Source organism: Pyxicephalus adspersus, chromosome 3 (assembly GCF_032062135.1).
Source record: "Pyxicephalus adspersus chromosome 3, UCB_Pads_2.0, whole genome shotgun sequence".
Lineage (NCBI taxonomy): Eukaryota > Metazoa > Chordata > Amphibia > Anura > Pyxicephalidae > Pyxicephalus > Pyxicephalus adspersus.
The window spans coordinates 47,840,944-47,852,536 of NC_092860.1; positions in this window are offsets into that span (position 1 = coordinate 47,840,944).

An 11,593-nucleotide genomic window follows, 5' to 3' on the forward strand; every position below is an offset into this window, starting at 1 on the left:
TAAACGTTTTCTAGCTTGCCCTTTTTATTTAACAGGTTTCTTTTTTTTTACTCACGAAAGCTCGACATCACATGATGTAGTTACTTTGGGATGCAGCCTGTGTAGGAATACCCACTCAACCTGACTGACATCAACTCATAAAAGCATGTATCTTTTCTCCCAGCCTACTTCTTGCATCAGGGTTGATATCTATTGCGAGGATCACTGAGGCAGGTTGCTGTAAATTTTCAAAAAGCTATACACAGTACCCTGCTGGCACCAATCATGTTCTGCCAACATTGCATTGAGAAGCACAAAATCCTAGTTGTAAAATCAAGTATATTATATGCAATGGAACACAAATATTTTATTAAAAAATAGTATTACTACATTATGAAAGGGGGATGAATGAACCAGAGAAGTCAAAATATCAGCAGATTAAAGTTTAAATTTTCTGTCTTACAAACAAAATGTCACACTTGGGGAGTTGGAGCCTCTAGGGGGTGCTACAGCTTGCGCAAAAGTGGTGTGAGCCCCGAGAAGGGCCAAGGCTCAGAGTCTAAGCAACAACTAGGTCTTCTCCAGAGCCTCTAGAGATGAGGATGTTGCGCTGCCGGTTACCGCCAGGTTGCAGTCCTTGGGCACACCAGGGTGGGCAGGATGATACGTGGTACCAAATCACGAATTGTCAAGGAAGGCCGGAGTCATGGCAGGCAGAAAGCAAGAGAGGTCAGGTCACAAGCCAGGGGTAAAATACCAGCGATCCAGGAAATAGACACAGGTAACACAGGGGCCACCACAGACATAGGGAACTCAGGGTGCACTGGAAGCAACAGGAGGCACAGGACACGGGGATAACCACAAATGCAGAGGAACACTGGAACAGCACAAAGAACTGGCTGGGAAACAATAGACTGGACCACAAGGGGTTAACACAGGAGCAGGATAGGGAAAGCACTTAATTAACCAACAGGTGTATAGATAATGCTCAGCAAAGCTAGGGGGCTCAGCATTAGTGAAGACACCTTGCACGAACGTTGAGTGCTGTGTCTGACCTAACGAAAGAGCAAGGGATGATTAATGGGCTTTTTCCCGATTGGCTGGTGGGAGGGGCGATACAGAATAAATCTGGAAGAGCACCCTGGCTCACATGTGAAGGAGAGAGGCGCCTGCGCTTTAGCGACGATGAGGCAAATGTGATACAAAACATATTAGTAGTTATCTTGTATTGTTTACTATTAGACAAACATTCTAAGAATGTAAAATTACCTTTAAATTAGAACAAGATGATCCTTAAACAATCAGAATTTGAAAATCCAATGCAAACAGTTCTTAATAACTTAGTAAATACCATGTTTACAAACTATCTGCAGTTTTGGTACAGACATGACAAAAAATCCCCCCTCCAAAAAAAAAGATGATTATATACTCATAAGTCATTTTCTTTATTAGTGAATTTAATAAGTGAAACATTTTCTGAAAACATAAATCTATCATGCCTATGGTCACAAATTATGAGATTTTGATTTATGCTTTGGGCATAAGAATCCTTAATTAGAATCATACATTTTTCTATAACCAAAAAAAAACCTGCATGTAAAAAGTGAGAGTACATTGAAATAATGTTGTGAATTTATATAAAAAGCAAGCAGTATAACAAGACACATTCTTATCTTAGTGGTGCTCAACTAAGTGAATACAGAGGGCCCTAAACATATCCAGAGGGCCACTCAATAGCTATGATCAGGTATTAGGATGAGTGTAGTGGTATTTTAAGTGTTCTACCTTTATTTTGGACAAACTGTCACTCTTTTAAAATTCTGTATTTTGGGATCTGAAGATTTTTGGGGAAGGGATACATTTTTCAAGCTGATTATAGTTTTTCATCATGCATTGTGGTATTTGAGTAGATGGCAGTTTAGGAAAATAAGGGGGGATACTTGTATTTATACTCTTTTAAATTGCTCTTGCTATTTGAATAGCTTGACTCTTAGTGACCTTATGGATTTAAACCTATTCATAGCTTTGAAAAGTGCTGTTAATCCATCCTAGCCGCTACCAACACTTTTATCCTTAATTTTTTATTTGCATTAAGGACTTCTACAATGGGTCCTCACTGGGTTTCCAGTATCACCAACAAGTGAGTTCCAAGATCATCATATGACATGAATATGAAAATCTAAACTACTCAGTAGGTAGTCCTCGCTTTATGGGTTCATACCTACTATACATACTCAGTGGCTCAGAGATTAGCACTTTGACTTTTGCAGCACTGGGTTCCAGGTTCCAACCTCAGCCAGGACACTATCTGCATGGAGATTGCAGGTTCTCTCTGTGTTACCGTGGTTTTCCTCCATGTACTCTGGTTTCTTCCCACATTTTAAAAACATGCAGTTAGGATAATTGGCTTTCCATCAAAAATTAACCTAAGACTATATTAAAGACATAAGACTGTAGTACGGACATTAGGTTGAGGGACAGCTAGTGACATGACTATGGACTTTGTACAGTGCTGTGTATTATGTCAGCGCTATATAAATACTGTGTAATAATATTAATAATAATGGGTGAAAAACTATTTTTGCTTTTGTTTTCACTGTTAGTTTTCAAAAATTTCAGGTCAAATATTGGGTTGGAACTGAGAGATATGACATAAATTAGATTTAAAGGATGCAATAATTCATTCATTCACAGCAGGGACTGCGTGACACTGCTCTGTATAAACAGAGATCCTTAGCTGAAAATTACAAATAGGTTATATTTCTGGCATCCTTAAACTCATACCACTGGATGAATTGATGGGTGTCTTGTTAAAAGTTTTTAATTGGGCTTTAACACATTACCCTTTAGCAGTGTCAAGTGTCTCCTTTAATGTTGTCAACTAAAAATTGCTAAATTGCTATAAATTGCTTAAGACTGAATAAACCAAATAACTAATAAAAAAAAATAAGGTATGGCAGCTTGACAAACAATGTCTAGAAATGTTTTACAACAGAAAATATATAAAAAGGAAATGATAGCACTGCATATATTAATGTTGCAATGTTTATTCAGGCAGATAATGTGAGGCTATCCCTCAAAGCTGAATTCTAGACTTATTTTTTATTTTCTGACTTTCTTTCCTGTCTTTCAGTTATCTAGATACAGTATCAAGTGTTGGTATTACCCAGGGTACATTTCATGCAGGAAAATTTTAATGGTCAATTTCCCCAGTGTTTCACATGCTGGGCCCGTCTTAGGTGCTGCTAACCTATATGACTGGGGCCAGTATATCCAAGACAAGTATTACCAAATTTACACTCTTCAAATGTTTGGACAGCCTTATGACAACGTATGACATTGTGCGTACATACTGGTTAGCAACAACAACCATTTCACCAGAACATGTATATAGAGAGAATTGAGATGTCTATTACCAATCCAGTAATACCATATATGCAAAAATAGACATTAACAAATATATTTAAAAAATGAAAACATTGACAGAAGTTCACCTCACTGCGCACAGCCTTTAAATTAAACTCCTTTTTTAGGGCAAGACAGATTGCAGCTCTGGGGTAGTGACGGAGCAGTTACAGAGGTGGTGACAGAGGAGAAGAGAACTCCCCTGTCACTGAACCCGTGTCTGCCCTCTCCTTACAGGTCCTTCCTAACTTGCCCAAGGACTTATTCTGTGCAAAAAAAGCATATGTAATGGAAAAGTAATTTCTTTTTACAAAACAATACTTTGGAATGAGACTTCAGCCTGTATATTTTTTGTAGCACAGTAATTAAATATTTTTGTGGATACAAAAACTTTGTCATATGTGTGTCTTGTATATGGTGACTGGGTTTTTTTCAACCATGGCACTTTAAGCTACTCTCTGTCCTGATCTCATCAGGGTACCACATCATTGGTTTCCTCTAAAATCTCCCCAACCCCATATCAGGTTGTGCCCTGATAGCCATCCTTTGCTTTTTATATCAGTTACATATGTACTTTTAAAATAGGTCTGAATCTCACTACAAGAAATAGTCTCTGCCTATCTGTGTTTAATTTTATTGTTAAAGTAATTGCTGGATTTGAGAAGATATCGGTAAAGCATATCTAAATTGAAAACTAACAATGTAATAAATTACAGCATTATTACTCTATTGTGGTGGTTGCATTCATTTTCTTTTTCCTTAATTTCGATTTTCTAATCCTGTGAATAATATAATGTACTTTCTGTACTAGAGTGGCAACGCTCACTTACACTTCTGTATCCATGGAGGAAGCTATGTTTTTACCCACAAACAGGACTGAAAAGTTTTTTTTCTGTTTTCATTTCCATTACATAGGAACAGTGGGATTAGTAGATTTTATCTTAAAAGACAGCTTACATTGTTCGATCAATTCCGTTCAAAGAAAGTTACAAAGACTGGAAAGCTGCAATATATGAATACTTTACCTATTGGTGAAAGTGTTATTACATTGTCCCAACATAGGTGGGTATGTTCCCAAATTATAATGATAGATATATGGATAAATAAAATGTTTACATTTTTTATTATATTGCCACTGAAAATATTAGCACACAAATGTTTTTGTATAAGGGTTATTTACGGTGCGTTCAACTGGAGTACAACTATAAACTAAAGCAATATAGCAAAGTCTCCTGCTAAGCAATTGCTTCTTGGAGACATTGCCACAATCCAATGAATAATAATAGGAAAAAGGTTAACATAAACTGCTTGTATCAAGCTGGCAGTATTAAATTACATGCTACTCCTACACTCACTGACAACACTCCTTTTCTCTGTTACCCAGTGCGGGCATGCATATAGACATGGATGGAATAGCACAGGAATGCACACTGCCCTGGGCTGTAATTAAACAATTCTTTAAAAGCGACAGTCACTAATTCTCTGTATAAATTATGTATCATCACTTGTGTCTCTAAAAATACAAGGATTATGTGCTGACCATAAATGAACTTGGCCAAAGACAATAGCATGCAAATCACTGGTGCTAATACACTAAAATGAAAGTAAACAGATTAATATTATAGTGGCATAACAAGGCTAGTCAATGTTTTAAAAAAAATAGGTTACTTTATGGTAAAAATGCAAATCAACAAATACACAGTATATTAATTACCATGAATAAATCCATTGTGTGTTATTTTTAAAGCATTAATTTAAAAGGGGAAAAATAAATCACACAATTTTAGTCTGTATATATTTTTATAGGTTAGTATTATGTACTTTGATCTGGTAATGATGGGTCACTTGCTCTTAAATGATCTTTTATGTTTTACTGTTGGCCACCAGTATCTACTGGCGCTGTGTCCCCATATATTGTGCTTAACAAACACTTTATTAATGTGTCCAACAGCAAGAGTTTGTTATCCACTTTACAAGAAAACACAATGCCATCAAGTAGTCTTACTCTAGTATAAACTTTACTTTTCTAAAAGCAGTTTTCTATTTCAATGTCCTGAAATAAATCTTTTGATCAAACCATCCTCTATTTTGGGTACATACCTATATGGCCATGGGCTGGATAGCCCCTATGGAGCACGAGTTTGCATATGAAAGTATATAAAAGTACTTCCTTCCCTGGTACATTTTCTACATCCTCTATCCTTATGAACCCTAAGCTCCAAAAGAGTGTGCATTCCCTTTCACAAAAATGTCACCAATTAACTCCCAATATTCAATCCCTCTCATCCCTCAATGGATTACTTACAAAACTGTTTTGACATAGGAAGCATAGTACATAATGGTACTAAAATTTACATAGGAACTGTACATGACTTCAGTTGGACTTCTAGTCATCAGTCGGATAAACTGTTTTTGTACTATGATTTTTTTAATGCCTAACTCAGAAGCTAGTTTTATACAGTATACAAAATTCTAGTGCGGCACTTACTAGAAAATAAAAAGTTTATAGTACAAAAATAAAAAGGATCCTCCATTTTTACAGTTTTACATTGTTAGAGAAATCAGCATGTGGTGCTCCTAAATTGTGCATGTAAAACAATAAAAAGAAATCGCATACCTGTCAGCAAAAGTGCCAAAATTTTTAAATCATTTCCAGGTTCTTTAGTCTGTGTATAATAGCTTATGATGATGTATATTGTCTTGTTTGAAAACAGGAGAGTAGAAAACCATTTATTGTTTTTTGTTCATTTGAAAAAAAAATTCTCAGTAATGATTTTTGTATCCTAGTGATATGATGTACCACACTAAATGGTTTACACAAAATATAATGTACTAGTGAAATCCAGGAGCATTTGCTGAGTCCTAATTTCCAGGGGAAATTCCCTATGCCTTTTAGTGATAGCTGTATTGAGTCTAAGTAAAGACATAAGAAACATTTTAACTGCTGCCATCTAGGGGGTACACATGGTAAAAATCATCTTGGATGTTCTACGCACAGGTCCTTGCATCTCTGTAAATGTTTACAGTTCTATATTTCTAGTTTTAAAAACTTTTTTTTACATTTTAAATAGAGTAGAGAAAGGTAAAACCTCTGTTCTAACTACACCATTTTACAGTTCAGGTGGTTCATACAGTTCATACTTCCTTCTCTATTTTACTCTCTCTGGTCATACCCAAAACCAAGCAGAACTCTACGCTCAGGCTGTAGGTCACTTACTAGACCAGTGTTATTCAACTTTTTTTCCTTGGGGTAACCCTTGAATTAACTTTTAGGTAACCCCTCCTATAATGACAATATTCACAGCTCTAAGAAGAATTCCTCCTAAATTGCTGGTAAATAGAAAGAATGTCACCCATACAGATAGCCAAAAAGATCATTGGTGTCAGTCAAACTGGCAGAAATTGCTCAAAGAACCCATGGCAACCTCCAAAGGAACCCTGGTTTAGAAAGACTGCACCAGACCATTATTTTCAAAGAAGGAATTGTCTCAATAAACCACAAAACTGTAATTCCTCCTTAGCATCAGATTTACGACTCTAGTGTATTATAGTCATTAGTTTAGTGTCCCAGAGGTGCAACCAGAAATCAGATAAAATCCCCCAAAGTGAGGGAAGTTCCCCTTTTATACAGTTGTCCCTAGATCAGCTGGAAGATTTCTCCTTACCATGATCTGGGGACAACTCTAAAATTTTAGAAGTGAACCTTTACAGTTGAAGGTTTTAGCACTCAATAACAATAGGGATGCTTAAGTGCTGAGCTTATACATTGTTAAACGTCTGTTCATTTGCTAATTTTTAGTGAGGGTATAATGTGCCTGTCCATAAAAACCTTGAAATTCTATCTGCTCACCACTGTTGTTTATGTATTGCATTAGTTTATGCTCTGAATATTCAAGATGTCTAAAACGATCTCACCAAAAAGAAAGCACTCAGATTGTATTCATGAAAATGTAAATGGATGCATATTCTCTATGATCAGAATGATTTGATAAGACAGATTATTTTTGAATTTGCATCTAACTTTGTGGTAAGGTCATAAATAATACACTCTGACACCAGTAATATGAGTTTGTGATTATCCTTTTCACCATTTTAAAATTGCATAAATATCATAACTCTAATACCTAGATAATTATAATATTACTTCTAAAATTGTTTGATTTGGTTATTTAAAAAGATTATAGACTTGCTCCAATATGAAAGAATTTAATTAGTTTTTGTAATACAAGAGGGAACCAGGAGTTTGGTTATTACGCTATCTCCGGGTTCACAAACCTTCTTTGAGAGTATTGGTAATTTTACAACATTTCTAAAGCTATGAAATTGCAAGCAGAGAAATCAAAACTGACCATAAAAGCCTGATGTAAAATCACTGCAATACATTATTTCCAGTGTATCTTCACTAGTTTAATTATTGGCATAACTCCAGTAATGTCCCACATATTTTATTCTGTCTGTTAAAAATATGATATGTCATCGTAACAGGAAATCTAGCCGGTGCCGGTGTTTAATTTGACTAGAAGCCTTTGCCATTTATTTTGAATATTACCTCAATGCATCTTGCCAGTAGACCATGAAACACCTGCAAAACACCTGCATTTTAGTTTACAGCAAAGCACAGAATATTCTGGTGATCCACTGCATTTTTTATGTCTGACGTGGTGTATTGTACACCTATTTAAAATAAATGGTCTGCCTTAATGCAACACTCATTTTTGTGCAAAATCTGAGAATAGTGTAGGATGGTCCCTGAGCAGATCAGCCATTCTGAGAGTATTAAAGCACAAATATAAGTGTTGGAAATAATTCAAGGTAACCACAGCTTTGTAATATCCTGATGTTCAGGATTGGCAGGAAGTTTCCCACCATTGTTGAGATGCATGTAAAAAACCTACACCTGCATAGATTGAACATGATATAGGTTTAAAGATATGGAGAGATGAGCAAGCTTTTACTACACTTCCTTTACAGACCCTAAGAGGATCTCCCCGCTGAAGACACATGAAACCAATATGGGCCCCTAAAATCAATTGCTGCAAATGTCACCATTAACTCCCTAAAACCATAATCTCTGAACCTCATCCTTAATGCATAGTTACATTCTAACCACACAGTCAATCCAAAAGCCATTTTTTAGTATTAAGTAGAATTTGACACTCTATACATCCTAACTACTCCAACTGTGAATTCTCTGCTGTAATTCCCAGCAGCCACAGCTCTGTCTACATTCAGAGAATTCCAAAGAAAGGTAAGAAGTTTCATCTGGAAAATAAATACCTTTCTGCTTGTAATTTTTTTTCCTGACCGAAAGTTCCCCTTTAACTTGTTCCTCTAACTATGGTTTTATTGCACTTCAATGCTTGTAATAACTTCAGAGCCCCACCATCTGACTTCTCTTCACACTTCTTCTATCCTCTGAGATCTTTAGCTTTCCTACATCATTTGTGCTAATTTATTCCAAAGTTTTCACAGCTCATCTCTAGGTGGCTAGCTTTTGCAGTACATAATTATCTATTTAACATAAAGTACAGATCAGTCTTCACAATTTCAAAACAGTCAAAGAACTAAATGAAAAATATATACTAAAAAATGCAGCACTTACAATAAAAATCTTTACTAAGCGTATAATTACTTGTATAAAGCAAACACTAAATAAAATCTATACATAAATGTTTATATATTTAGACATAATTTAAGATGTTTTCACTGAATGTGTTTGCCGCAGAATCTAGCTGGTAATAAATATTGTTATGTGCATTTCAGAATGTTGGCGGCTGAGAAGTAAGCGGATTTAAAGGGGATATGGAAGGACTGCAAATGTAATACAACCAATGCTACTGAAGAAAACATTTATTCAAGCCATAACACACACATGCTCAAGTAGAAAGTTTTCTGAAACCTGTTGTCTGTACTTGCCCCTCCATACCACTGGTCACCAACCTTTCGGACCTCACAGACCACTAAATTCATGGAAACCGGACCATGCATGCATGGGGACCCATGTTTCACTCAATGGGGATGTCACAATACCTGTCGGTTCCCACAGCGGCCCCTGCTAAACAGTCCTGCTGCATCCCGTGCCTGTGTACCCTGTCGAGCTGCCAAACGCAGCACTCACTCTTTGTCTCTGGCTGACAGAACATGCAGCATTTCCTGTTCCGCTCACACTGACACAGCACAGGGAGGAGGAGCTCCTTAAAGGGGCAGAGGCTATTTAGTCTCAGCAGTAATGGAGGCTGGTGCTGTGACTTTGCACCAGCTACCTTCATACCCTACCTTTCTGACTTGATTTGTGCTTGGAGCCTGACCACGTCTGTCCGCGGCCCTACTGATCTGTGCTTGGAATCTGACTTTGTCTGTCTGCCGCCCGCAATGGCCTGTGCTTGGAATCTGACTTTGTCTGTCTGCTGCCTGCCCTGACCCTCGCTGGGTCCTGTACTGCATTCGCCTGCCACTTGTCTCTACACCGAGGCCACTCCAGCCTTCCTCCTCAGGTAGGGTGACCCCCAAGGGTCACGACCTGGTGACCCTCAGCAGCAAAGAGCCCAGTGGCCTCCAGGCTACTGGCCCATCACCCCTTGCACTGTGCCCTGGTGAAGATCTGGTGTCACTTAGACTCCACTCCTTGGGTGGTCCCGTGCTACCTGCCTGGGGAGATCCTGTTAGGGGAAGAACCCCCCCCCAGAGTGATGTCATGATGCCAGAACCTGCCCACTCTCTGGACACAACCCACTCACCTTCCTGAGCCTGCGATGGAAGAGTGGGCGGGTTGTGTCCATATAGAGGACACGATCTGCAGATCTGGCCAGTGTGCCCCCCAAGCAGAGTCCTTTTCTTGACCGCTGCTCTATACAATATATATGGTGACATCTGGTGACAGACAACAGCTTCTCTGCTATCTGGTCCTTCCCACTGCAGAGTGTGTGTGTGTACCCTCTATTACCCTCTCTGTTACCCAGTCCTAGCCGGGCATACGCCAGGGGTCGGTGCACTCCTGAGCCTTGGTGTTACCTGTATCTATCCAGCAGGTAGCTGTCTTTTATTTGGTGTTGTCTGCTATGTCTGAATGCTGGGAGGTATGGGTGTCCAATCTCACTTTCAGATTGATATAGCACTCTCACAACAATCCCTGACCAACATGCCAGTCACATCCCATCATTTAGTTAGGCTCAGACAAAATGCTCATTGCCTCTGAGATTGTTCAGTTCCTGTCCTGATGTTGGTGCGTTATTTGTTTGATTTTTTTCTGCTGATCCTTGATTTGTTTGACCCTCCAACTTTTTGTAGAATTCTGAGAATTCTCTACCCTTTGGATAACTCATCTTGCTTGTTTTTTTTTCTGTGTATTCATCTCTAGTCTCGGACCTGCTCTTGCCTAATAATTTGGATGTACACTAGCGTACTGTAGACTTGTCAGCCAAGTGGGCTTACTGGACATTTGCCAATCCTTGTACTCCTAGAAATGATTCTTTATGTACTGAAGTCCAGGGGCAACTGAGTGCTGGGACGGTGCAACCAGCTTCCCATGGCTGAGTGAGGGCTTGTCTATGTGAAGAGTGCGGCGTTAGTTCGGGGAATCGCATGGTTAAGCATTGGCTTTTCACCCAATCCTTATAGCTGTACTGTGAGACTTTTCTACAGCACCAAACATATTCTGGCTAAAAAATATTTAGTAGGATCAGTGATATATGTAAGGATTTCTGTATGTGAGGGATAGCAAGAAGCTTTCAGTGGTTGTGTTTAAAAAAGTATTTCATATATGTAGTGTGAGATTACTAATAAAGCTAGTTCTGTGGCATGCTAGACATTATTGATACAGCTTAATTAGGAAGTTAGGTTAGTGTAAGGCAAACTTTAGGAGTTAATTATTATGGCTTACTGTAATGGTTGCGAGGATTTACCCCCAGTGAATGTTTGGGGAAAGTCATATTCTCAATGAATATGCCCCTGAATGTTACATTTTGCTAAAATCTAAAGTTTGTCTGGTTTATAGGGAGTCTTGAAGACAATTTAATGTGACAAAAGCAATTAGTAAAAACATGAACCTTTAAGACGTATTAACTACTATGTTTTTGTGCTAAAGTATATACCGTATTTTTCGCCGTATAAGACCCTCCGGAATATAGGACGCACCCAATTTTAAAGGAGGAAAATCTAGAAAAAAAAGATTCTGAAAGATTATTCCCCTTCTGATCACTCATGTGCCATT